The sequence below is a fragment of the Lepisma saccharinum genome, chromosome 1 (genome assembly GCF_977018435.1).
Source record: "Lepisma saccharinum chromosome 1, izLepSacc3.1, whole genome shotgun sequence".
In the NCBI taxonomy this organism is placed as follows: Eukaryota; Metazoa; Arthropoda; class Insecta; order Zygentoma; family Lepismatidae; genus Lepisma; species Lepisma saccharinum.
This window is the reverse complement of record NC_139229.1, coordinates 205329198-205353422: the sequence shown is the minus strand read 5'-3', so window position 1 is coordinate 205353422 and position 24225 is coordinate 205329198. Positions and strand designations below refer to the sequence as shown.

Genomic DNA, 24225 nt, shown 5'->3' with positions numbered 1-24225 from the left:
GGGATCATTGTTCTGGTATAGAGCATCTGATTTTATTAATATTTCTTTGTAGTGCTCATAATCTTGATCTGTATAGCTGACAGGCCTTTTCCTAGTCATCAGTTCCCACAATCCAGGTGTGCCGGGATATTTAACAAAACCACCTCTTTGTCCAAGATGAGATTCTGAATATACAATGAGATCATCTCCCATAAATGTTACTCTGAAATTGCCAATTCTATGTATGATGCTACCATCACGCTCTGTGTCAGCATATAAACCAAACACCTCATCTTTGTTGTCTTTAGGTGTGCTTAAATATTTTTGAGCAAGAAGACCCAATTCAATAGGATCCTGAGTAGCTTCAATTCTTCGAGGAGCAACAGGACTAGGTGTATGAATACTGGAAAGTGGGGTGATTGGATAATCTAATATGTTCCTAGCAGCTACTGGTACAAGCTCTGTGATCAAATTTTGATTTTGCTCTGTAACAGTTTTGATATTTTTACCTAATTCACTAATAGCATCAATAATAGGCTGTTCTGTTTGTTTGTGTTGTTCATAAATTCCTCGGTTCTGTGATTTCCATCCCTTAAATCTTTTTACAAGATAATCTCTTAATTTAAGATCATCAATGATTGGCCTTTTCATGGTTATTTATATATGTTTCAATGTCTAGAAAATTGTTAATTTTATTTCTGTATTTGCCACTATTGGGTTTTCTTGTCATATCAATTGTGACAAACCCATAACTGTCCTGGTTCCAGCACCTACTGCAAAACTTGGAAAAATCATTGTAGCTCAAGTCCCCACCTACATATTCATCATGTATGTGTTTGAGGTTGGTATGATCTTGATGAAACACACATATAAAATTGCTGTTGTCTCGGATCAGCTGCTTCGGAATTTTAGAAAAAGTCTGTGCCAGGTAGAAGCAATCAATGTTTTTGTGTCGGCCCTGTGTAAAGAAATTTCTAACTTTGTTTTGATTATCCAGTATAATGTCATCAAACACAACAACAGAATTATCGAGACATTCATGGAGTGGCTTAACATCTGGTTCAAAAGTGGCAATATCCAATCCATCATATAGCTTCATCAGCTGCTGATATTTTAATTGTTCCAAGCTCTTAGAGAAGACATACAACTGCCTGTTTTTCCAGTCTAACCAGTTGGGTGCCAATAAAAAATGATCAATCATTAGTGTAGTTTTACCACAAGCTGATGGCCCAACAATAAGACATCTAATATTTTCAGGCAGCAATTTGCCATTTCTCTTAATCTGCTGTTCAGGTTCTGGCAGCCTTTTTATAACATCCCAGGTGCTCATATTATCACTTTGTCTGCATCGATCCAGCTGTGTTCTGGAAGTCCTAGCCATTTGACAAATAACTTGTTGCCTTTTCTACGGATGATTTTTTCTATGAGATATGTGTCAGGCTGTTTAGTTTTGGTGAGTTCTTCTTCATAGAATCTGCCTTTGAGAATTTCTCCTCGGTGATCTTTTATTATATATGTGTTAAGGGTCCCAGGTTTAATTTGAACCACTGTAAATAATTCAGTGCTCCAGTTTCTTGTAAAGCCTCTTTTGAATAAGTGCTTATATTTGCTGATTCTTACTTGATCACCCACCTTGTATTTAGCCTTTCTTTCACTCGAAATCATGATATCAGAGAATAAAATAACACTGGTTCCTGTAAAATCGATAACAATTAAGAAAAAGTTGAAAACGTATGTGAGTAAAAGGTTTGAGTGATTTATTAATTGAAGTAGGTTATTTTTACGTTACTTTTCTTCAACTTTTTGCTACGATGGGGATGATACGATGAGATAGATGAAGAGACAATCACAAATACATATGGACAATAGAACACAATTTCTGCCGGCCGGCCTCCGTGGCGTAGTGGTTAGCACATCGCGCTACGACGCCAGGGGTTCCGGGTTCGAATTCCGGGCTGGGCATCGGTGTTTGTGAGTGTCCATTCACCAATATCATCATATCATCACTCATCCCCATCTTCGCAAATCAGCCAGAAGTGGCACAAAAAGCGAAGTAAAATAAACTAAATCAAACAATCAATCAATCAATATCTGGCTGCAGGCCCAGATCACAGAACTTCGTTAGTCTGCAAAACGCAGCCCAGGATGTACTAGTGAAGAATAGACAATCATTGTATCCAATTTGAATGTGACCCAGAAGAAAAAAGTACAGGAGAAAAACATGACAACAGAAATGTTCAAGTGAATGATTAGAGGAGGAGCATAAAATACATTAATGTAAACAACCCCTCTCTAGCAAAGTAGATTGGAAAATGATAAAGAGTAACAGCAAGATCAGTTTACATAATAAATCATGAAACACACTCATGAAAATTTGCTAACAGCTCACTGGAGTGCTGGAAGTAAATGCGAATATTTCAAAATCCAATCTTGACGTGACCTTTTAGCCTTTTGCGCCATGATGTAAAACACTCACGTTTTTCACATCAATATTTACGCGGACACCGCTGTTATGCCCAATTTTTTTTATTCTTGTTCTCGTTAGCAAATAAAAAGAAAAAGAAACTGCCACCGAATACTCGTGCCTCTTATTGTGTGAACTCTGTTATGTGATTTCTGTCAATTGAAACCGCACCATCGGACAGAGAGAAGTATGATATTGGATGCTTGGTAGTTCATATCGAGCCAGTCCTCATCTGATACGACCTGTCAGTTATTTTTTTTAAAAAAATACCAAAACAATAACGGCGATCCCTCGTTTGGGGTTCGTTTTGCTTTTTCAGCATTATGAAACATGATTGGTATTCGTGCATATTTCTCTCCTGCTTTTTTTATTAATTTAGATTCCCCGTCGGATGATAGTTGACAAGCCCAGCTTGAAAATGGTTCATCCACCAAAGCGCATTGGTGCTATGACATTTATTGCCCTGGGAGGATTGGAAGGTTGGTCGTGATGGATTCTAGCGCAGGAACTGGAGTCGCTGTAAATAATTGAAGAATGCCACAGTGCACAGATCAATCGGAAACCAGCCAACAAGCTTGTGTCGAACCCTTTAGAGCTTTGATATGTGGAGATTAAACCATGATGGACAGAGGCTGAGGAGAGGCTACAATGTTCTTTAAAGCGAACATTTTAAATGCTGACTGTCCTATGAGAAAAGTGCTCACACATACCCACACACAAACTTTGATGAAACCTATACTCTGTCCCAGTTAACTGTAAAGCAGGGCCGCGGATATCGGCAGAGGAGGAGGAGGAAAATCGAGTGGTGAAAGCGCAGCGTTGCCAACCGTACGGTCCAGACCTTATTCCGTAAGCTAAATGCACGGCTTGTCAGAATTTGCTCTTGCAGTTTTATCCCTAATATTTACCTAAGAAATTCTTAAACCAATCGTACGGACCTGGAGACAAAAATACGGTCCGTTTGCCATGTGCGTTCGGTATTATCCCTTTTCAAAAGTTTGCAACGCTTACAGATTTCCTCGTGGAAATCGGGTAACCCCCGTCGCTCATTACACAATCCCGTTTCTCTCACTGTTCATTGGTGGAGCTTCTTGCAGGCCAAGAAGGTTCTGGCGTCTCGAACTACGGCCAGAATATTCATCTGTAGGGATGTGTTGCTCCGTGTTTTGTCCTTATTCGCAACTTCACAGCCTCAGCGTTTGAATAGGTAACGATATTTTAGTCCTGAGAGAGAGATGTATACCGCGTTTGTTAGAACCTGTCCCGTTTCCCGCGCTAGGGATTGCTCGACAGTTTCGGTGCCAATGAGAAACGAGGAAAAAATCGTCTGCTGGACAGCGAGGAGCGAATGGAAGCCACAAGAGAGGCGCTTACGTAGACGCTATTGCCACGTTGCGCATTTTAATTGGCTGCCTGGCTTTGACTTTCCCCAGCACCGAGAAAAGCCAGCGACCAGCTAGCGCGGGAATCGGGACAGGTTGTAACAAACGCGGTATAGATTTTAGTTACCGTAAGGAGCTGGAACCCGTCACGGTGCACGGGTGCAAATAACCCAAGTGTTGACGTACCCAAAAAAATAATTCAAATTAAAATTACCTCCTCGTTGGCGTCCGCTGGAATGTTTCAAGTTACGAAAGAGAGAGAGTAGTGTGCGAGAAGTAACCTGAATATTACCTTGAAAAACTGCAATTGCCAGGACGAGTCCAAGAAGAAAAGAAAACAGACATTATCTACATCCCAGTCTCCCATCTACATTCGGATGCCTGTGAGGGTCGTGTCTGAGAAGAGCCAGTTATGGAACAGGTCAACAGGGTAAGATTGGAATGTCAAGACGCTCTAGCAAACGGAGAGATTGGAAAATTTGAGAGTGGAAATTGGAAGAAATAAAGTGAGGTTGGAACACAGTGCTGAACTAAGTGTAGAATAAAAAAAGGTAAAAAAAGGTAAAGTGTTACCCTGTGCATAGCACCACGCCATGAAGGCGTATATGGGGTGTGGGGGTAACGCCCCACACTTTCTTGATCCGGTCGTGAGTGGGGGTGATGTGATCAGCATCACGCCCCTGACCGCCTTTACCCCCCAGGGTTTCCCCCAGGTACCCATGTTATTCGACGCTGGGTGGGCGCCGGGGCCGCTTCCACCGGATTTGAACCGGCCGGGGATTGAACTCAAAATGTTTTATTCTGGAGAATAATACAGAGAAAGTAATGGTGCTGGTGTGTTATTTGGATCACATGTGAAAGATACGGAGCATTGAGTTATGTGAAATGTGAATTACAGAACTATAGTGGTGAGTTTGCAAGGAAAGAGAAAGGCTTTGTGATCGCACGAGTATACATGACACGTAATAAGTGAACTGAAGTAATAGTGGTGGGGAACTGCAGTAGGATTGTCGAGATAATGAAAAATAAAAGATCACTGTCATGTGCTGACTGTAGTAAGAGAAGTCCTGCATAGTAATACAATAGAAGGATATGGAGAGAGAGAGAGAGAGAATTGAAAGACGTGAACTCTTGATCAGTAACTGCTTACAACACACTACCCCAACAACATATAGACGATGCACGTGAACATGCCCAAAGGACAAAAAGCGATACAAGATAGACTGCATCTTAGCACACGAGAGATTCCGAATTTGTATGAAAGAAGCAAGGACATGTACTGAAGCTGAAATAACTTGCTAGTTCGTATCACTACCAGACTTTTCTTGAATCTATTCTGGGATATTCTCAAAACCCAAGTAATGTATAAATATCATCAGGAATGTTAACTTGAGGTCGACCGTTATCTCCCTAAAATTAGCAAGTGCATTTAGCACACGAAGAGTAACGTATTAGGAAATAAGGAAAAGGCAAAAAGAAAAAAAATGAACACAAAACAAAAGGAATTCTCTCTTTAGAATTCAACGATCGGCAACTTTTCCTTTATGAATAGAATCGGCGCTAATCTGTTCCACGAGGCACGTTAATTCCGAGTGCAAATTTGCATATCCCGATCAATATTTAGTTAGTGACACTAGGGGTACTTGGAGGGGAGAGTCTCCAGTCGGCGACAGTTCGTCCCAGTAATTAATGCACGTGGCGTGAACGTGCAGTCTTTTGTGAAGCCTTTGGCACATTCGCGATTACGATCAAAGGCCGGTTTCTCTGTTTGCATTTCGCCAGTGGCGTGCCGAACGGAGCATTTCCGGTACTCCGTCCTTACGCACGTTTCTGAAGGTCAACATCAAATTTCCACTTGAAAATATTTTTACGAGTGTACATAAATACATTAATATTGAATTTCTTTTGTTCGGAGTTGGGAAATATTTTGATTGTATATTGGGAAATACAATTAGCTTATAGTTTTGATAAACTATAAACCACGTCCCAGGAGTCTGTGGAGCAAGGGTACGCATAAAGGTGGAGAAGGAGAGAAAGCGAGTGGGAGCGAAGCAGTACGAGCAGCTGCAAATGGCTGGTAGCTGCAGTTGCATTGCCCTTTCTAAGCAATCCCTTTCCTTCTCGCGCGTTCATTTGTCGAGCCCTCTCGATTCACTACTTGCGCAGAGGATATGTTTTCATTCTCTTGTTCCACAGAGCCCTTGGATAGAGTTTAGTTGTGTTAGGCAGCTCGCAATTCTAGTGATGGGTCGTTCGTGAACGAGTCGTTCAAAAGTAACGACTCTCTCTTGTGAGCGGTGAACGACTCGTTCACCAGAATTGAACGACACGTTCAAAGAGTCGTATGTGTGCCACGACTCCTCCGCCCGCCAAGCAACTATTATTCCATTATTCCCCTCTCCTTTCCACGAATTTTGCGAGGAAGGCGCATGCGCAAGTGTATACTCGCCTGGCGGCCGGAATTTTTGAACAAATGGGGACTCGAGAGGAGAGGGAGGGGGGTCCTCTCTGTTCCTTTTCCCTACCCCTAGTTGAGTAAAGCTGGCTGAAACGTGCCGTGTACGATGAGAGGGGAAGGAGCATGCTCGCGAGTCGACTCTTTCCTTCGTTCAAAGAGTCGTGGCACACTTTAGCGACTCTTTGAACGAAGGAAAGAGTCGACTCGCGAGCTAGCGACTCGCGAGCTCGCGACTCGCGAGTGTTGTTTGCAGAGAGAGAGCGCACAACCTCAGCCCATGACGGGCAGCGAAGAACAGCCAACAAATTTGTCCTGTAGTTTCAAGTTCGGCCAAACCATTAGCGCTAAAATTACAAGAAATTAAATGTTAGTAAAAATATTAGGGGAGTCTTGTAAAAATTTTGGGAAGGTGTTAGGCACAGACCTCTTGATTACAATATTCCGATTAGCCTATTTTGAGTTGTTATTGTTTAAGTCCACTTTATGTGCAGATAGGATAGTCGGGACTGGACCTACAGTTTAAAGTGGGATCCGAACCTCCACTTTGTATTGAACACGGTACATCTTGATTACCGGCGACGTTATCACTACGCCATCGGGGAGACCCGATTAGCCTATTGGAGCATAAAAGTGGACTTATAACAATTTTTGCCAAGCAGACCATTTTAATACATGACAGCGTTAACCACTATGCTATTAGGGTGAATCAGAAAAGGGGGCAGTAATTTATAATTTGCAACACAAAATACTTAGTGTGGAAAGCGATTGTTACTTTTAATTATTTTCTAAAGCGCCGGCCTCCATGGTGGAGTGGTTAGTACACCTCATTACTCATCCTGATCTTCGCGATTACCCAAAAAAGTGACAGAAAAGCGAAGTAAAATAAACCAAATCAATCAACCAATCATTATTTTCTAAAGCAAGATCAAAGACAATAAACACCTTTTGTTTTCTGTTACTCCAAATCCAAAAATGACGTAATACAAGCAGCAAGCACAAGTTCAAATGATAAACCTTTAGTGAAAATAACAAACATGTACTAAAACAAAAATTATAACTTACAATTTTTTATATTCAGTTAAGAATTACCTAATAGAACAAAACACATGATAATGAATTAATTATAAGTGGACTCGTGAAATGAAGGTCTTTTTATATTTGAATACTACATTATGTTCTGTTTTTCTGATTTTTTTAATAAAGAACCTGAGAGACAAACACACGCTCACACACGCAGTTATACACAATTTCTTATAATCCGATCTATAATGGATATTCAATTTGTTATAACATTAATTTAATATATTTTGTGTAATACAAGGAACAAATTTGAAATTATGCGGGGAACGGTGGGGATTTCCCCTCTAACGATCATATCATGCAATTTCCCAATACAATCGCTCTCTCTTTCTCTCTGTATGCATGTGTACATACATATACTTACATATTATACACGTGAGATTAAATCACATTGGAATGATAACGTTATTAGAGACGAATCACAAATTTACACCAATAGAAACACAGCATTATATACAAAATAAAAGTAAAACACAAATTAAAAGCAAAGATAAATATGAAAATTCAGTGCGCAAAATCATTGCAAAACAAAAATGCAATCAATAAAATTAATATTGACAAAACTAACTCAAGTATTCTATAATGTATGCCGGCGTGGTTAGCACATCAAGGGTCTCGAGAAATATAGTTTAAGGGATGTAAGGGATGATCCTTCCACGTAGTACACCCAATTGTCAACCTCACTTCCACATAGTACACCCTGGACTGCATTTTGCAGACTAACGAGGCTCTGGCGTCTATACCTACGGCCAGTATAATTTTCGTAGGAATGTGTGTGTGTGTTGTCCTGTGTTTTGTCCTTATGTGTGCTGAGTGCCTTTACAGCCTCAGCTTTTAACCGGTCAGATTATTTTAATATTTTAGTTACTACAGGACATTACAGTTATGTTATTTTAGTTCTGGTAAGGGGCTGGATCCCGTATAAAGTGAAGGGTGCAAAATAGCCTAAGTGACGCACACAAAATTTTAAATTCATATTCAATCATAGCCTTTAGTATAAAACAGAGGGGATGGCCGGCCCCCGTGGCGGAGTGGTTAGCACATCGCGCCACGAGGGCAGGGAGTCCTGAGGCCGATATTCGGTGGAAACACATAGCGGCTCGGGATACCACTTTTGCCCAGGCTTTGCTCTTCTGCCACTTTGGCTAATCGCGAACATGAAAATCAGTGATGATATAATGAAATTGATGAAGTGACACTCAATTCCGAGATTCCTCTTAGCGCACTGTTCTAACCACTCCTCCACAGAGGCGACTGAAATTCTTGGAAGTGAATCAGTTTCACAAGTAGCATGACATTACAAAATCGCAATGAAAACAGGGCCAACCCTTCCAAAGTTGGTGAGATGATGAGAGACACTCTGTGTAAAATGTACTGTCCGAGAATCTCGTCTCATTGGAGTAACGATACCGATTTATGCTTTGAAATCGATAAGCGAACAAGACCAGACAGGTGTTTTTAACTTGAAATCAAATCACGAACAAGATATGCATTCTCATTCACGAGTTGAAACGATGTGCCAAGTCATCTTGTCTCACCACGATACTCGATCGAGTTGCTCTTCCGCTTTGTGCACATGTAAACCTTTTAATTTACACGTTCAATTTTATTTATCCAAGAAAACAAATCTGTTAACATGAGAATGAACAGAAGAAATAAGCTACTAGTTATTTTCCCATTAAGGAACAAACAAATTTTAAAATGCTATAATTTCTTATAAATTAGCATGCAGTAATTATATTTTATAATTTATTAATTCAATTTTAATATTTTAACTGCCTAACACGCTTTGTTGTATTTTATGCATCTTTTATACCTAATTACTTAGTATTGACAGCGAGGATGAATGAATTTTACGTACAGATAAGCTAATCGGGACTGGATCTACAGTTTAAAGTGGGATCCACCAGGTATCGTGACAAGGCAACGACGGAGGATGGATGGTGATTAGAGTAATTGACAAGAGGTTAAATACAGATTACCACTCATCTCTGGGCTGGGGTTCGAACCCGGAACTTTCGGTGTCAATAGGCTTACTTTGAGGAGGGCGACACCACTTATCTGTCACTCCAAGATTATTTCAAGCTGGCCAACATAGAAACCAAGAAACAAAGAACATGCACCATGGAGTATGTTTTATTTATGTTATTCAGCCATCCTTTCATTCCTTGTTAAATCCTGGTAAGGAAATCGCTTCCTGTCTCGGATTAGATCCTCGGTGGAGGCACCTTGCCCAGTGATTTAGACCCCCAGTTTAAAATGTAGCTTCAATCCCGATTAGACTATCTGAGCATAAAGTGAACTTTAAACATTGTCTGACAAAATCGTTTTCATATGACGTGAAATATTTCATTAACATTAACGTGTAAATATTTTACTAATGAAAACAGCATTAAAGAATAAATATAGAAGTTTGATCATAAATCTCATCGTACATGATACTGCAAAAAAGCTTTTATTGAATGACTGCAGAATTAGGAATAACTACGTAAGATGGACATGGGTCATGTTCACGAGTGATATAAACAGCTGTTGGTAGTGTTGGCCACGGGACGAGACGGGACAGGCTTTTAAAAATTCGAGACGAGACGAGATTGACCATGTGCCATAAGACAAACGAATATTTTCGAGACGAGACAGCATTTCCACGAGACGAGACAGGCCAAAATCTCGTCTCGTGGGCAACACTAGCTGTTGGCCATCTGCGGTGAGCCTACGTGTTAAGCTGTTTTACTAGTAGAAAGCAACATTAAAAAAAATACATACGTATAATTTGGCCCGCTTTATAGAAATTCGATCATACATTATGATATTGGCAGAAACTTATATTGAATGACTGTAGAACAACAAAAAGCTATGGACATGGATATGGGATGGACATGGATAATGTTCAAGAGCGATATATATTTCTTAAACACAGCTGTTAGCCATCCGCGGAGAGCGAGCGGGTGGGTGGATCCTACTTTAAACTGTAGATCCAGTCTGCTGGCGAGACTGCCGCACCCGCGCCTTGTGTAAGAGAGCTCGCGACTCGCGAGCGAACGATGAGTGAGGAGAAGAGTCGCTAAGGCGAGCGAGTCGTTAAGGTGCTTAATGACTCTTCGTGCCGACTCGCGAGTCGTGAACGATGAGGGAGGAGAAGAGTCGCTAAGGCGAGCGAGTCGTTAAGGTGCTTAATGACTCTTCGTGCCGACTCGCGAGTCGTGAACGAATGATGGGGAAAGAGTCGTGGGACTGTGCTGTGACTCTTCGTGCTGTTTCAAGAGTCGTGAACGAGCGATGCTCGTGGAAATGCAAGCATGTGTCGCAGCGCAGATCTGGAGTGCATTTTGTTGCGATATTAAAACCAGTGATCGAATGCAAAAAAGGAAGAATATGTAATGCACGTTATTACTAATAAAAGGTTGATATAATTATATAGCATTTCTGTGTATGCTATCGTACTGCATAATTTGCATTATCCGCAGTATGAAATGTAAACTGAAACAAGATACAAATATAGAAAATCTCACTCATGAGACAGAGTAATGAAAACAAGTATGTGCAATAAATTTTGTTTGTGTGTGTGTGTTTACTGTTTACACATATATGTATATCCACACACATACAGAATCGTATTTGTATTTTTCTTATTTTATGCCGCTTTTCTTCAAATTTTAAGTAATCGCGACGATGAGGATGATGCGTGATGATATAGATGAAGGGACACTCGTAAAGAATATCCTTGCCCAGACCGGGACTAGAACCCGGGAACTTCTGTGGCAAGATCAAATGTCGATTACTTCAGAATCTTGGCCATCTAGTCGGCTACACGCACACACACATGCACAAAAATGCAATACAATTTATTAATCTTGAAGGACGTACGTTGTGTTCGTTTACTTAAATACAGTCATCTGCTTCAACACCTCCTACCCCCTTCCCCCTCTTCAGGCATGTGTTTCGAGAAAAAGAAGCTTGGCGACTCTTTTGAACGACTCATTTGAACGACTCTTCTCAGTGAGCGAGCGCTCATGAGTCGACTCGCACAAATGAACGGCTTGAACCCATCACTAAGCAATTCCAACTGGCAGATGGAAACAACGAATCAGCGATGATTGAATTCTCTTCGACTGACATCGGGCATTTTCGGGTCACAAGGTACCGAAGGTCCTGACGGAACGAAACAAATAAGCGTCGGATACACAGCATGTTGCCAAATGTACTGTAAAACGGGGGAGAAAGTTGGTAAGTGCCGTTACTGGATAAAAGTTGTACTATAGTACACAAAGCACGGAAAATTAGTATACAAAACACCCAAACAATGTACAAACAAGCCAATAAAAACAGCTGACAATTACAGACCTGCGCTTGGCAACCTTGTAACGGAAGAGCTATGTTATCCCTACAGTTTTACTTTGGAACTGAGGCTGTTGACACTCATCGACGTACATCCCCCCCCCCCCCAATGCGATTGGTGGACAGATAGAGCTATGTAGTAAAAAGCAGGTGAGTTGCAAGTTGGGCTTTCGGCAATATGTCACCAAAAAATATATTTTACATTTACATTTGGAAAATATATAGCATGCAGATGAAAATTGATTTGCCATTGATTACCGGATATTTTACACTACAAGTATTACGCCTTGAAAAAATATCGACATGGAAATTGTAATGATTTATTTGCTCTTCAGGGGGAGAGTAACCTGTCTTGGTTCGACCTGTTACTTGATTTCTTTACTTCCCCAGACAAATAAGACGCATTGCACTTTCAATAACCAACAAAAAACAAACTTTAATATTGAACATACATAAAAACTAATAATAATATATGATCATGTAGTGATTCTATCATTACAAAATATAAGTAGAAAAAATATAGATAGATTCAACAAAGCGACATTTCCAAGCAAGTTAGGTAGAAAAAATAAAACATAACATTAAACAGTAGATCCGTAGTTTCTTGTTGACATACAGGGCACAAGGTTGTACCCTTGTCTCATTCTGAATTTTTTTGGACCTGCAATAGTATGCACAAGAATAATGATTCATAAGAGAAAAGTTTGGGGAAGAAGAGGATATACTGATATATGACATTAAAGTAAATAGTTCTTGTACTGTTCCAGAGAGAAACTAGTCCATTTTGGGTAGAAAAAACTAATGAGGTCACTACTCTTTTTGAACAGTTGTCTTTGTGCACTTTCTTCTCCATTACTTTCACGTGCTGAACTCATTTCCAACGTATTTTTTGCACGTTCCATTTTACCATGTAACACCGATACACAACAGCACACTGTTGAAGGTAACTTCACAGATCGTATATCTGCAAGATTGACGACGAACTACACAGCATTTACTTTCATGTTATGTTCTGAGAGAGTTTATAGAAAGTGTTCTTCAATCATTAAGCCACTACACGCAGAACCCACATTGTGTCAGTTGACACGAATATGTACATTCCAATAACACATTAAATGTATGAACAGCCAATGCTGTAATTTTTGTGCATTGAAGTACGCACAGAAATGCATCATATGGTACTTTTATCATCTGCTGTTCCGTATTATGCTTTGAGAATACATAAATTGAGAAGATCAAAGAAACTCAATTAATGTGCCAAAAGTGCATCAACCTTGCTTTTAAGCATTACGAGTTCTGTGTACACTGATGGAAAGAGACAGCCTGCTGTAGAAACAAATGCACAGTAAGGTGAACAGGAGGAACAGAATCAGGCTGTAGCAATTTCTCCCACATTATTCGAATCAAGTGTGTGCATGTGCTGTGCATGCATTCAAGTTAAGTTCATGTACTTCTTGAACTGTTCTATTCAATTGAGGAATTCAGGACAACAATGGCCAAACTCACCACACCATACATTTTGAGTTTTCGGTATCTTTCGCGAGCATAGAACTAAATACTTGCTACAGTGCGCAAGAAGACATAACAAGCAGAGCATTAAGAATTAATGAACTTGTCAAATTGATACATCATTGATTTATTGACTTGGTTTACTTTACTTCGCTTTTCTGCCACTTTTGGCTAATCGCGAAAATGAGGATGAGTGATGATAGATGAAATTGATGAAGGGACACTCACAAAGAACACACATGCCAGGCCGGGTTTTGCACACAGGGTCCCTGGCAACGTAGCCCACTGTGCTAAAAAATACGTTACCCAGGTCAACAAACTGATACATTTGTATGTTAAAGTGTGTACATAACAACAAAAAATCACTTCTATTATGAGCAAAAGGAAAACCACGTACTGTTGATTTTGTCTTAGATTTTCAAGTTGTTTTTTTTTAAAGGATGGCTTAGACCACTCTTGCTCTGAAGCACTCAATTTGAGTTGCTTCAGGGTGAAACGGGGAAAGCAACAAGCATGATCGGAAAAGCAATAAGTCCCTGGATCCCAAAGTTCCGAAGTGTTCGGCTGACAATAGAGACCTCAGCTTGAATTTTCCAATTGGTTCCAATCTGTGACGTCAGAGGCGCTGTGTGGTTTGCAGGTATCAGGTCATCGATTCGCCGACAGAGAGAGATGCAATTATTCATACGATTTCTCGTGTCGAGAATTGATCGTTGCGCGATAATTCCTATCATTCTATCTGAACGAGTATCACCCAGGGGGGCTGGTGCATGTTGAGATTCCTGCAACAGACGTTCGGTTGTTGCATCCCCGCAACAGGTATTCCTGATCGGTGACAATAAATCCACACGAAGCCATGGACGTCTCGCATCCTGCTCTGGTGACTTCGACTGTATAGGAACTGTTCACGTTAACGACAGTGCAAAACATACCGTACGGCAGAAAACATAATACAAATATCCAATCCGTGGACTATCTATGATTTCACGAAAAATAACTAATTTTTAATTCCTCCTACACGAGTTATCCGGTTAACTATTTCACAAAACGAAACTCTTTTCTTTACATCAAGAAATTCATTGTTCACAATATCATACAGACATTATGAGAAATATCCTTGGATTTTAACTCGCGACCTCTCGCGCTATTAGATAAAATGTAACAATTGTTGTATATTCATTGTTGTTGAGGATTTCGAGGTGATGTGCTATCAGGACCTTCTACCATATCTCAACTTCTTATAACCGTAACCGAAACAAGCATTCTTAGTGGAATAAAACTTGTTAGCATTATTCGACTTGGTGTTAGTTGCTACATACTAACTAAAGGTACATGTTCTTCCATTACACATACTCGTATATCCATCCTTTTGTGTAGATCTGACGCATCCGGCTTCCGTGAAGTTGCAGTCGCTCAACAGGGTGGAACACAGAGTGATAACATGTAGGGATCGTAAAGAAATGTTCATTGTGTCAATGGTTCTAACATTTTTGATGGCCCAAATACTAACGTGCAAATACGTGATGTAAATCCGCTGCTTATTTACGCAAGTACGTTACGCCAGATTGCCGAGACATGCACCGCGACGTATATTTTCATCCATACACCCTTCCTTCACAGCCCAGTTCTTCCAAGCTCAAGCTGTCCCGTACTACCTGCTATCTACAAAGCTGGTCCCCAGAGACTGAACTTTCAGCGGTGGTACCTCGTACCTCACGGATTATCGTTGTTCACAATAGTTGGGTCTTGGGCGAGGGAAGAGCAGGACAATTTTATAGGGGTTTATTAAAGAGAGGGTTTATGCACAACCAATGCCAACTTCCATCCAGAAACTTCGTGATCGGATAATGCATGCAGTGTAGGACTTTACAGTAGACATGAACGAGTTTGATTATCGCGTTGGTGTGTCGTGTGACCAGGGAAGCCCATATTGAAGGATTGTAATTTTAACTCATATATCAAAAACTGGGACAGTTTCCGCCTTTAACAGTGTTTGCTTCAACCACGTGAGTTGAAAAATAAAATGTTTATTGACATTAATAACCGCACCATTCATTTGGGTATACCCTGTATTCATAGATATATAAACTAATAAATTCAAAAGTAAAGTGTTTGAAAATAGATCTGCGAAATCGAATGTCGCATTACATCATTCGCAAGTTTTGTATCTTTTTCAATCAGCAAAGTAAGACTAAATTTCCTAAAAGTAACATAACAATAAATTTAAAGCCCGTCTTATTTTTAAGTACCTCGAATTCGAATTAAATTATGTGTGTTTGTGAGGGAATACGCATGCAACGATGATGCTTCTCAGCAAGCTAAGATAAAGGAAGTTAACTACACCAAGCAATAATTTTGTTGAATAACAAGAACACTGAAAACATCTTTACACCATGTTAGTGCTCATTGCACTTAGTGGGTGATGCAGCTTTCGCATTAGGAAACCACCCCCATTCGCATAAGCCAACGACAGGCTAAACAGCTGAAGGTCTGTTTTGTCACTGGCTTCTGAATTTACATAGCAAAAACGCTGATGCACGTGTCTCTATGTTAAACGATTCGTGTAAGTGTTAACAGCAGCCAAAGGACTGTTTGCATACGCGCGGAGTAAACATTTTCTGCGAGAGCCAAGGAAGCCTTAGTAGCGTGCTTATCGAGTCAGCTTTTATTAAGGTTAAAACCACAAACATTTCTCACAGGATGCATCGTTAGTATTTAGCATATTCTTTTCCTTCTTCTTATTGTGGATTTGTTTGTTGATTTGCCATGTCTGTTGTGTACATGGGGGAAAGAGAGTCAACGTTGTGTCGTACGCGTGGATGCAGAAACGTGAAACAGGCAACTCAACCTTGATATTATGCAATAAATCGTATAGTCCACGCGTTTACCTCGTTAACGTCGAAGAACTGAAGAAAGTCGCGGCCACGAACATGGGTGGGGATAAACAGCGGGCGAGCTGTTTTCGTCCAATCACACTCAACCTTCAGCCAATGGGCGCAGCCGTCTTTCTGCTCGTCTACTCCACGTGGAGTCTCAGTCACATGACTGCTGATACGCAGTTGCCATACTTTGTATCTTCAATTTGGAGACTGTGGGAAGGTGATGCTGTGCGGATGGACAAGGTGGCTTCGAGTCGATGTGTGGCAACACTGTGTGTTGAATATGATTCTTGCAGTTGGTGGGCGCGCTCCGTGGACTACAAAGCCAGCCGGTCATTAACGAAGATAGAGCGTCGAATATATACGTACTTCTGTACTAATCAGCAAAGCTGAAAAAAAAAACTCGCCATACCCGTCCGTTTGTAAGTGTCACCTATCGATATCTCACAATCTCCTGGAACTACAGCCACGTCTAGTTCGCTGACACTAGGTGTAGTGCAGGTGTATCCCGGTGTCAGGCTGGTGCAAAGAAATGACGTTCAACCAACAATACAAATAGCGTGTTAAAGTTCACAAGATTCAGCAAATGCCTGTCTACTGCTTAAAACGTTCATTTGATTAGTTACCACGCACCACGTGACCATACATTACACCGCTCCAGAACGTAGTGCGAACGGTGCAGCCACCAAATGCACTACTTGACACCAAAGAGTCGAAATAGACGAGTCGGTGTTGCACCGTGTAACCAACTAGAAGTACGAGTGCAGAGAGAGTCAAAACGTGAAGTGAACTAGACGCAGGCGAAAGTTGGACTGACAGCCCTATCAAATAATAGCTAAATGCATGACGGACTTTACAAGTAGGGCTGTTGATCTGTTTGGCAACAATCGATTCTAAGAAATGTTTCGCTAGTGGAGGCTAATTAGTCTGTAGCCGTACCAAGTACCTCTAAATCCGAGCCTGCCAAACAACTACCTCATGATGAATAAATTATCTCGGGCTATCGACCAGGTCAATTCTGGAACAGTTTCCGAGCTTTCGAGAGCTAAAGTCAGTCTCATCTTCAGGGTAGAAGTAACAGTGGCGTTAGCTCTTCTACCCTGACGATGAGAGTGACGTTAGCTCTCGAAAGCTCGGAAACTTTTCCAGAATTGACCTGGTCGATAGCCCAAGAGAAATTATTCAACATTCGTCGCCAGGAAAGCTTCAAGATTTACTTGAACAACGTCATGATTAGTGAAGAATCGAGAAAGCGACCTAGAAGTTCAATTGTCGTTAAGTATGAATACAAATTGACTACTACGAAAATATATCTGTTGCATATTTGCAGAACAAAAATAGCCATCCCTTTTACTTTAAATCTGCTATATATTTTGCTTGTAGAGTTAAAAGTTATAATGGGCGTGATCCACAACTGCACGGTATATAACGATTCTAATCACACTCATACAGTACTATCTTAACTGTTCCAACATTCCATAATGTTGTCGCTAATTTTCGGAATATTGTTAAAAAATATATATACAGCGTGTTCCAAAATGATCATTATGGTTTCATAGTCGCTTAGCTACCCTTATATGTGGAGTACAAGGACAAAGCTTACATGGGAGTAAACAACAACTCAACACGTTTAAATGGTGTACCTTAAAAATGCTCAATGGGAGCACCTTTCGTGACACGGCAAATATCCATTCGGTAGTCCAATCCTTTCGTTCGACAGACTTGGATCGTCAGGAACTCTTCCCTTTGTAGACACACCCAGTTTGAAACTTACTAAACCATCGACGAATGTTGTTATCGGCTGAAGGATCACTTCTAAATCGCCGTCGAAAAGCTCGCTGAACTGAAACAGCAGAACCACATCTTGCAAATTCAATGACACGAAAGGACTTCTGCACGGGAGACGCCATCTTGTAATACACTTACGCCGCTGTGACTGCTGGGAAACAAATGATAAGCGTACAGGGTAGGGAACGTTCACGGAATTTTGATGGTGAAGCAAATAGTATTTTTGCTGGCAATTTGTAGAAACAATGCTACATCAAAGCAGTATTTCAACTCCGCACGGAAAGCAGAGAAAGATTAGGCTTCTGCATTAAAGCGCTGAAATCATTTTTATTTTTTTTGTATTCGCATATAAATACGCTAAGTCAACAATATACATCGTAAAATGTAGGAACATATCAGATATTACCACAGCTGAAGAAGCACTTTTCTTTGTTTACTTTCAATCCAGTCTTTCCACCAGTCCCCGAGCTTAGTCTCTTTCTTTCCTACCTAGATGCTACACCTTAGAGAAAAGTGCATACAAATTCCTGTGGATGAGCAGCAGAATTGAAAATTCTATTCTATTATCACAGATGATCTCCATTTTTTGCCTCCATTCGCCGCTAAGCTGAAAGTCATTACGAGTAAGTTCCCGCGAATAGCTTTGAGGTTCACGACACTAGGATGAATAATGAAGCGAAGAATCCTTTTCTCTTCCCGAAGACGCATGGAAATCGCTTTCAAATTACCTCTACGTAATCTCCGGAGACGAATATCTCTCCCTCTCTGCCTCTCGCTCGCTCTGGCCTGCTTTTGAATCTATTTTCCAGCTTCTCTGGGGGCCTTCGTCGCATTATTTCAAACGTTTGCTTCACCGCAGACCGACTTATCGTCTTTTGAAACATTGCTTCTAAAGAAACTGCGGTGAAAAAATTTATCACATTTCTCCCTGCTAGTATCAGGTCTTAAAGAAAAGGGGGTACATGCTCAGAGCTCTTCAATATTTAATATTAAAACCTATTGTACTGAGCACCTAGTACTTAGTAGACGAAAAACCTAATGATAAGTAGACAAGATAAGGCTAAGGATAAAAAATATGTCTCATACTTTTACATAGAGACTAGTGATTTTCTATAAATAATTTGAGTCAGTCTAGCGACATAAAATTCTATGGACCCTCCCCTTTCAGCATTATACTTAATATAGGAGAATTGTCAGTATTTCAAAAAAATTATGCAAACAGTGAAATACTTTTAACAACTGAAAGAATATCACTGAAGTAATCCTGCTGCAGAGTTCAGGAATTCTAGTGATACAATACTATACTAATCGCTGACATACTTTTTGCTACATAGCTCTAACTGTCCACCAATCGTCTTAGGGCGTGTGTGCCCCGATGAGTGTCAAAAACCTCAGTTGCGAAGTAAAAGCTCTTAGGGAAACATCATATACGTCTGTTTTTGTCAGTTGTTTCATTAGCTTTTTGTACACTGTTTGGGTGTATGTGTACTATTTTTCCGTGCTTTGTGTACTATTGTACAACTTTTATCCATTAACGGGACTAATCAACTCTCTCCCCTGTTTTACAGTACATTTGGCAACATGCTGTGTATCCGACGCTCATTTGTTTCGTCCCGCCAGGACCTTTCGGTGCCTTGTGACCCGAAAATTCCATATGTTAGTCGAAGAGAATTGATCTGATTCGTTGTTTTCCAGCCGCTAGTTGGAAATGAGATCAGTATAATAGTGATGCTGTGCTTCATTACTTTCAACGTACGTATTAACGTTAATGGGCTTATGTCTCTTCATGTAGGGACGCCTGCTGAATGGCCACTAATTTTCATTGACACTTTGCAACAAAGTTAGTATTAATACTTAATGAATGCTCCTCGTATATGTTATTGCTCAATAACGGATATAAAATTACAACGCTGGTCTCCAGAAGCTCCGAATGAAATTTTTTTTGCAGGTATTCTTTAGGAGTATCTTCTCTGCTCGAATCTTCTAAGGATTTTCCCTGTTAGGCAACGGAGAGGAAAAGTACTGGCAGTTTTAGATTTTCTACGGAACGGGACTTGTATTCGGTGAAACGGGTCGCTGCGCATTTCGATTAAGTTCTGCTCCTTCGGGATCAGGAGGTTCATTGATCCGCGAAAATGCCGGATGTTCCTCCCGGTTCTCCTTCGTATCTCAGTTTAAGATTCCTCACGGTAAATAAAACGAATTCATAAAAATTCCCTGCCCGCTTTTAGACTGAGAAAGGAAGTGTCTTTTTTTCTTTTATCGTACATATTTTTGCTCCATCGATATTTTGTGTTGTGAATAGGGAACATTAGAGGCTGATTCTCGAAGAGACCTGATCACAAGGATCTGTAGTGTTAGTGTTTGAGAGGAGGGAACACAGTTATGGAAACACAATATTTTCCTGCTCAAATACTGCTTATTTAACCACTTGAATGTAACATCTTAATTGAATTTGTGTGAAAATGACGAGTAGGTTTAATTCATGAACAGAATCAGACAACAAAAATATGAACTGTACGTCAAGATGCAAGAGCTATTGTCAGAATGAAAGGGATAGGTGCATCTTACCTACCACGTCCTTCTGTTTACCGGCATCGTTCTTAGAGTGGTGGAAAAACATTGGTTAAAACGTCAAGAAGTACAGCGTGATCAAAAAATATTTCCCTGATAAAGAAATTTATAGCGTGCAACCTATAAGAGCTCAAAACACGCGCTATGCGATAATACGTAACGTAATGATGCAAGTTTGTATTCCTGCACAGTGCTGCCACGTGTGAATCGTCTTTGTGGCGCTGCAGTCAGTAGCGTCCACAATGGCGTCTGTGCACGTGTCTTCCCACAACAACCATGATCCCTGTTTTAATGTGATACCACTGATCGGAGTCTGGTACACTTTTTCCTTAACGTAACCGCACATGACAAAATCCAATAGGATTATAACATGTGACATGTGTGGGTATGGTATCGGACCACCCACCCCAATCCTTGAGCTTGGAAATTTGGTATTCAGATCAGGGTGCGAAATCCTGGGAGGAACGGGAGGATTTCCCTCCCACCAACAATCTTGGCCTCAAAAATTCCCCCACCAAAAATTTCCGGGGGGATAGTTTTTGTTATAACAAACAAAAGATAAGCAAGTACTTTTAATTTCAAATATACTTTACTAAGAATAATATCCAAAAGACACACAAATTAGTGTAGTTGTGAGTGTCCAATGCTTTTTCTCTCTCAAGAGATCATTAACAAATCTACATCAATACGCACAATAAACGTAAAACAAGAATGCAAGAAAATAACAACTATGAAATCTAATTGATTTATCATAAAGCAGAAACTAAACAAAAACTTACACATAATAAAACCACTTGAACAATTTCATAATATATTAACATCTTTAACCAGTTACTAAAGGAATTAATTAGCTGCTTTGCAATATCTGATATGTATAAAAGTAACAAATTAATTTCGTTTTTGTAATTAATAATAATATTTTTTTAATTGACTAATTTATTTTTACTTTTAATAACATTACAAATATGTATCGTATAATTTACACATATGTTTGTGGGGGAGGTGGTTTGTAGATGAAGAACTTTCTCCCCCCCCCGTCACTTTTCAATGATTTCGCACTCTGATTCAGATATCAGAGAACAACTTTAGCCACAACTTTGTACACCAACCTTTTATGCTCTCCACATCAGGTGTCTTTCGTGCATACTCTGAAGGAGATTTCAGACCAAAGCGACACGTGACAATCGACAGTGCGGGTTCGCACAGACACGGGTCATTTCAGTCGATAAGAATGTCTTCACAGTGCATGTATGTGCGAACAACAGACCTAGGCAACACGATGAACGCCGTTGAGAAAACGGCAAAGTCCGAGAGACACGCGCGGCTTGTAGTGTCGCCTCGGTTAGAAATGTTACATTGATTAATAGAGTCGCTTCTGAAGGAAGACTTGTCGCCTGTTCCGTGTCGCTTCGGTCTGAAAGTTTGCTGAAACAAACTCTGCACTGTAACTGGCGTCTGAGTTTCGTGAAACAACAGCCCTCAAGTGCACTTTCTCTTGCGCGGACGCCATTTTTCACTACTTACTGCAGCACAACAAACCACAACAGATGGTTACATGATACATAAATAAAAACTAGTACCATTAGTACGTTACGTTGATTGATGGAATTATATTATTTTACGGTGGATTTCTGCCACTTTTGGCTAATTACAACGATAAGAATGAGTGGACAAGTGGATAAGTTGATGTTTGGACAATCTCAAGGAACACCGATACCAAAGCCGAGATTGGAAACCAGACCCCTGGCATCGTAGCGTAATTCCAATTCTCGGCCTTTTGGCTTCACAAGATAAGGATTTTTCACACTGCCTTCTTTAGTGATTTCGCCAGTACGCCAGGCTGACGAGGCTCTGGCACGGCAACTGGATCCACAGCCAGGATGATCGATCCTCTGTGAAGCTTGTATTGTGTCGTTCATGTGTGTACGTGATTGTTCTTTCATCTGGTCATCATTCGTTCCCATCGTCGCGATTAGCGAAAAGTGACAGAAAAGCGAGGTTAAATAAACTAAATTATACCAAACCAAACGTGTGACGTGAAAATAGTTTTCACGCAAGACAAATGAGAGAGAAAGAGAGGGGAGGAGAAATCCGAAAGTAAGATTCCCTAATTAATATCTAATGTTCTATTACAGTCGGGCTGCTTCTTGGCTGAGATGAAACTTAGATTTTTATTGGAGATGGCAGCGGTTTCCAATGTCAGTTACACTTGAATCTTGAAAAATTCATAAGCGTTTTCAGTTTTTCAAATTGTTTTTGTTTTCCACCCTATTCTCTTGAGGAATCATATTATATAACTGAATCAAATTAGAAAATTTTGTTCAGAATTTTGTTCTACTACCATGTTTACCTAGTTACAGGTCCTGCCCCATCTAATAATAATTGCCTATGGACTCCCTCTTGCTTTACAATCTCATGGTTCTTATAGGTTAAAAATACGAAAAAAAAGGGATATGAGGCTATAAAGAACGTTATAAAACAATCTATATGCCTTTATTTACGGCCTGAAGCTCGAATTTACGGCTTCGTCGTTGTCGCCTAAATGGGAAAGGGGGGGGGGGATTGTAAAAAACCTGATTTTACGACACGAGTACAGATTAGTGAGAGAAGAACCACGATTTCATCTCTTTCTCTCTAGGGCGAATGGGATAGCTACGCACGCACTTATGCATGTGCTATATAGGGTGAACCAGAAATGAAGACAATAAATTTTATGCCGATCCTCTTGCGGGCAAAGGGACAAGGGCAATGTTTAATATCGACCTTTTATTAAATTGCATTTTGGCATAAGGCACAAACGCACATAAAGAATGAGAAGAAGATTTATAGGGATATTGGAAAGACATTACTAAAAGAGTTGTAGATAATAGCTACGGTCTGCTATTTTTTTCGTAAAGTGTTTGACTGCTACTGCATGAGAGATTGTTTCTTCACTACAAGTGAGAACTAATGCACATTCCTACATTTTTCTTTACTCTTCATTAATTCTTGTCTGGCGTAACAATAAGTCAGCATTATTTTCGATTGTTATGAACAACTGTTCACGAACTGAATACAAAGTAATTGAAAGTTCATATAAAGAAGATCCGACAAATGTTAAATAAAAAGTTCCATATTATCGGTTAGCTCCTCCCTTTATTGTAGAAGTATTGCTAAATGAAATAAAAATGAGTGGAAATGTAAAATCCCGAGTAGCTGTCAGTGAAACTGAGACTTCTGTGGGAAAGTGCCATATAATAAAATGAAGATTCGGTGAAACGCGAAGCCCACGTCTCCCTGAAAATAAAAAATATATATAGCAAACGGCAAATTTCATGTAATTGATTTTAGTTTCAACAACATTAATTCTTATGTAATTTCTTAAATCCCACACTTCAAATAGTTTTCTTGATGCTATTGCTTATATGGTAAAGTAATTTTCATCAGATTCAATACTTTCCAAGTTCTTCCATTAGCAACTCTTGAAGAGATAAACGTGGAAGAAAACAAATGACAGTAGCTTTTTCACTTGATAGTGTGTTTTTATTCATAATACGTTTAAACAGGGAGATGCATTGCTATTTTATTTTGCCTTAGAATATACTGTTAGGAAGGTAAAAGAAACTAACGAAGGACTAAAATTGAACGTTAGAACTCTGTTTTTAGCATATGGAGATGATGTAGACTTACTAGGGGATGATGTAAATACAATTAACAATAATGCTAAATAATTTTTCAAAGCAGCCAAAGAAATAGGTTTGGACTTAGCAAAAGGAAAGCTAAATATATGCTTAC

The 24225-nt window shown here is 40.0% G+C and overlaps 1 protein-coding gene across 2 annotated transcripts in view; it reads right to left on the bottom strand.

Annotated features, from left to right (window-relative positions):
- Positions 1-24225, bottom strand: part of LOC145978414 (NACHT domain- and WD repeat-containing protein 1) — a 583318-nt gene that overhangs the window by 494544 nt on the left and 64549 nt on the right. The gene's annotated exons all lie outside the window — the stretch shown is intronic.